Here is a 5000-nt window from a genome sequence, read left to right as displayed (position 1 = left end):
CACTGACTGATACTGACACCGACACACACACACACACACACACACACACACACACACATATTATTTATTATTATTTTAAACGACAAAGCTGTTCAGAAGGAAGTCCTGGGGGGAAGGCAGGCAGGGAGGGACGGACACAGGGAAGTCCGCACAAAACAGGTCCTTTGGAACCTCTGACCCACAAAACCGGGTTCCTGGTGAAAGCAGTCCTGCCATTGACATGACAATGGACAGGGCCCGGCAGCTTGAGACACATCTTTCTTTCAATATGCAAGTTCTTTTTAAAAAAGTTTCCTTCCACAGCAGCTCTGAGTGTGAGGGAGAGAGAGAGAGAGACACTGACTGACTGACTGATACTGACACCGACACACACACACACACACACACACATATTATTTATTATTATTTTAAATTGATTTTTAGAACAGGGAGATGGAAAAGGGGCTTGCTCTGTCCACTCCACGCATCGACCCAGTATTGCAGTGTTTCTGGGAACGGTGCAGCTCCCTGTGGGGAGATATTCAAAAGGAAAAACAGCTCTTTCCCAGTGTCTCTGAGTGTGTGTGTGTGTGTGTGTGTGTATTATTACTGAGAATAAAGCTGATATCTCTCTCTCTCTCTCTCTCTCTCACTCAGAGCTGCTGTGGAAGGAAACCGTTTTAAAAAGACCTTTCTCAGCTCAGTGGTATTTTTTTCTTCTCCAAGGCTGAGTGCCGCTCGCACGTAGCGATATAATTCAAAGTGCAAAATAACTTGGCGTCGTTGACTTGAAACAAGCAGGGTCTGCTTCCAAATGAAAGCTGCGCTCCCGAACTGGACTGACTGTCTGTCTGTCTGTCTGTCTGTTTGTCAAGGGGTGGAAAAGGCGGCGGTGGTGGTGAGGGTGGAGCTTTACGCTCAGGAGGGGAGACTTTCTTTCAGAGGTGCCAATTAATCTGCAGCAGAAAGTCATCCCCCCCGACCGGGATTCGAAGCCCGGTCCTGACCACATGACCACCGGGGAGAGTTGCCTCAAGTCCCTGAGGGACCTGGACACGAGGCCGAATACACACGCACGCCTGCTGCACTGGCAGCAGCGACCAACAGGGGGCTGACCGGCTGATCCTTCCCTTTCACAGGCAGGCTTTTGGCCCTCGCTCAAACGACAAAGGTGTTCAGAAGGAAGTCCTGGGGGGAAGGCAGGCAGGGAGGGACGGACACAGGGAAGTCCGCACAAAACAGGTCCCCTGGAACCTCTGACCCAGAAAAACGGGTTCCTGGTGAAAGCAGTCCTGCCATTGACATGACAATGGACAGGGCCCGGCAGCTTGAGACACATCTTTCTTTCAATATGCAAGTCCTTTTTAAAAAAGTTTCCTTCCACAGCAGCTCTGAGTGAGAGAGAGAGAGAGAGAGAGAGAGAGACACTGACTCACTGACTGATACTGACACCGACACACACACACACACACACACACACACACACACACACATATTATTTATTATTATTTTTAATTGATTTTTAGAACAGGGAGATGGAATAGGGGCTTGCTCCGTCCACTCCACGCATCGACCCAGTATTGCAGTGTCTCTGGGAACGGTGCAGCTCCCCGTGGGGAGATATTCAAAAGGAAAATCAGCTCTTTCCCAGTGTCTCTGTGTGTGTGTGTGTGTGTGTGTGTGTATTATTACTGAGAATAAAGCTGATATCTCTCTCTCTCTCTCTCTCCCTCTCTCTCTCTCACTCAGAGCTGCTGTGGAAGGAAACCTTTTTAAAAAGAACTTTCTCAGCTCAGTGGTATTTTTTTCTTCTCCAAGGCTGAGTGCCGCTCGCACGTAGCGATATAATTCAAAGTGCAAAATAACTTGGCGTCGTTGACTTGAAACAAGCAGGGTCTGCTTCCAAATGAAAGCTGCGCTCCCGAACTGGACTGACTGTCTGTCTGTCTGTCTGTTTGTCAAGGGGTGGAAAAGGCGGCGGTGGTGGTGAGGGTGGAGCTTTACGCTCAGGAGGGGAGACTTTCTTTCAGAGGTGCCAATTAATCTGCAGCAGAAAGCCATCCCCCCCGACCGGGATTCGAAGCCCGGTCCTGACCACGAGACCACCGGGGAGAGTTGCCTCAAGTCCCTGAGGGACCTGGACACGAGGCCGAATACACACGCACGCCTGCTGCACTGGCAGCAGCGACCAACAGGGGGCTGACCGGCTGATCCTTCCCTTTCACAGGCAGGCTTTTGGCCCTCGCTGAAACGACAAAGGTGTTCAGAAGGAAGTCCTGGGGGGAAGGCAGGCAGGGAGGGACGGACACAGGGAAGTCCGCACAAAACAGGTCCCCTGGAACCTCTGACCCAGAAAAACGGGTTCCTGGTGAAAGCAGTCCTGCCATTGACATGACAATGGACAGGGCCCGGCAGCTTGAGACACATCTTTCTTTCAATATGCAAGTTCTTTTTAAAAAAGTTTCCTTCCACAGCAGCTCTGAGTGAGAGAGAGAGAGAGAGAGACACTGACTCACTGACTGATACTGACACCGACACACACACACACACACACACACACACACACACACATATTATTTATTATTATTTTTAATTGATTTTTAGAACAGGGAGATGGAATAGGGGCTTGCTCCGTCCACTCCACGCATCGACCCAGTATTGCAGTGTTTCTGGGAACGGTGCAGCTCCCCGTGGGGAGATATTCAAAAGGAAAATCAGCTCTTTCCCAGTGTCTCTGTGTGTGTGTGTGTGTGTGTGTGTGTATTATTACTGAGAATAAAGCTGATATCTCTCTCTCTCTCTCTCTCCCTCTCTCTCTCTCACTCAGAGCTGCTGTGGAAGGAAACCTTTTTAAAAAGAACTTTCTCAGCTCAGTGGTATTTTTTTCTTCTCCAAGGCTGAGTGCCGCTCGCACGTAGCGATATAATTCAAAGTGCAAAATAACTTGGCGTCGTTGACTTGAAACAAGCAGGGTCTGCTTCCAAATGAAAGCTGCGCTCCCGAACTGGACTGACTGTCTGTCTGTCTGTCTGTTTGTCAAGGGGTGGAAAAGGCGGCGGTGGTGGTGAGGGTGGAGCTTTACGCTCAGGAGGGGAGACTTTCTTTCAGAGGTGCCAATTAATCTGCAGCAGAAAGCCATCCCCCCCGACCGGGATTCGAAGCCCGGTCCTGACCACGAGACCACCGGGGAGAGTTGCCTCAAGTCCCTGAGGGACCTGGACACGAGGCCGAATACACACGCACGCCTGCTGCACTGGCAGCAGCGACCAACAGGGGGCTGACCGGCTGATCCTTCCCTTTCACAGGCAGGCTTTTGGCCCTCGCTGAAACGACAAAGGTGTTCAGAAGGAAGTCCTGGGGGGAAGGCAGGCAGGGAGGGACGGACACAGGGAAGTCCGCACAAAACAGGTCCCCTGGAACCTCTGACCCAGAAAAACGGGTTCCTGGTGAAAGCAGTCCTGCCATTGACATGACAATGGACAGGGCCCGGCAGCTTGAGACACATCTTTCTTTCAATATGCAAGTTCTTTTTAAAAAAGTTTCCTTCCACAGCAGCTCTGAGTGAGAGAGAGAGAGAGAGAGACACTGACTCACTGACTGATACTGACACCGACACACACACACACACACACACACACACACACACACATATTATTTATTATTATTTTTAATTGATTTTTAGAACAGGGAGATGGAATAGGGGCTTGCTCCGTCCACTCCACGCATCGACCCAGTATTGCAGTGTTTCTGGGAACGGTGCAGCTCCCCGTGGGGAGATATTCAAAAGGAAAATCAGCTCTTTCCCAGTGTCTCTGTGTGTGTGTGTGTGTGTGTGTGTGTGTGTGTGTGTGTGTGTATTATTACTGAGAATAAAGCTGATATCTCTCTCTCTCTCTCACTCAGAGCTGCTGTGGAAGGAAACCTTTTTAAAAAGAACTTTCTCAGCTCAGTGGTATTTTTTTCTTCTCCAAGGCTGAGTGCCGCTCGCACGGAGCGATATAATTCAAAGTGCAAAATAACTTGGCGTCGTTGACTTTAAACAAGCAGGGTCTGCTTCCAAATGAAAGCTGCGCTCCCGAACTGGACTGACTGTCTGTCTGTCTGTCTGTCTGTCTGTTTGTCAAGGGGAGGAAAAGGTGGCGGTGGTGGTGGTGGTGAGGGTGGAGCTTTACGCTCAGGAGGGGAGACTTTCTTTCAGAGGTGCCAATTAATCTGCAGCAGAAAGTCATCCCCCCCCAACCGGGATTCGAAGCCCGGTCCTGACCACGAGACCACCGGGGAGAGTTGCCTCAAGTCCCTGAGGGACCTGGACACGAGGCCGAATACACACGCACGCCTGCTGCACTGGCAGCAGCGACCAACAGGGGGCTGACCGGCTGATCCTTCCCTTTCACAGGCAGGCTTTTGGCCCTCGCTCAAACGACAAAGGTGTTCAGAAGGAAGTCCTGGGGGGAAGGCATGGAGGGACGGACACAGGGAAGTCCGCACAAAACAGGTCCCCTGGAACCTCTGACCCAGAAAACCGGGTTCCTGGTGAAAGCAGTCCTGCCCCGCCCTGCCATTAACATGACAATGGACAGGGCCCGGACCAGGCGCAGCGGACGGTAGCGAGCAGTCGGAGGGTGAAAATCCGCCAGTGGGTGAAAAGGAGAGCCGTGCGGTGAGAGGAGGCGGAAAGCGGTTCGCAGACTTTCGCTGTACCTCCGGCGGGCAGCGCCGCACCTCCGAGCGCTCGGTACCGTCCGCTGCGCCTCGTCCTGCCGCACGCGACGAGCCGTCCCCGGAGGAAATCGGCCTCGGCCTTCCTGAGATATCAGTCTCCAGGTGGGACAGAAAAACCGGGGGCCCCCGGCTCGCTTTCGGCGGCCCGCTAGTCGACTTCCCGTCGTGCGAACGCGATCCTTCCGGTACCCTTCGGTGCCCCTTGCCCGACTCTAGCTCCGGTGGTAAAGCGGAGTCGGTCGGTCTGACGGCCGCCGAGTTAGCAGGCGGAAAGCGGTTTGCAGCCTTTCGCTGTACCT

General features: G+C 52.3%; 4 pseudogenes; all 4 read left to right on the top strand.

The window, feature by feature from the left end:
- Positions 1-391: 391 nt before the first annotated feature.
- LOC137312114 (U2 spliceosomal RNA) lies at positions 392-508 on the top strand (annotated as a pseudogene).
- A 965-nt stretch (positions 509-1473) lies between these two features.
- Positions 1474-1590, top strand: LOC137312122 (U2 spliceosomal RNA; annotated as a pseudogene).
- A 961-nt stretch (positions 1591-2551) lies between these two features.
- LOC137312149 (U2 spliceosomal RNA) lies at positions 2552-2668 on the top strand (annotated as a pseudogene).
- Positions 2669-3629: 961 nt separating this feature from the next.
- LOC137312148 (U2 spliceosomal RNA) lies at positions 3630-3746 on the top strand (annotated as a pseudogene).
- The last annotated feature ends 1254 nt before the right edge of the window (positions 3747-5000 follow it).

This window comes from Heptranchias perlo, unplaced genomic scaffold, assembly GCF_035084215.1.
Source record: "Heptranchias perlo isolate sHepPer1 unplaced genomic scaffold, sHepPer1.hap1 HAP1_SCAFFOLD_396, whole genome shotgun sequence".
Taxonomy (NCBI): domain Eukaryota; kingdom Metazoa; phylum Chordata; class Chondrichthyes; order Hexanchiformes; family Hexanchidae; genus Heptranchias; species Heptranchias perlo.
Note: the sequence above shows the minus strand (reverse complement) of the source record. Positions and strands in the feature narration are given on the sequence as shown.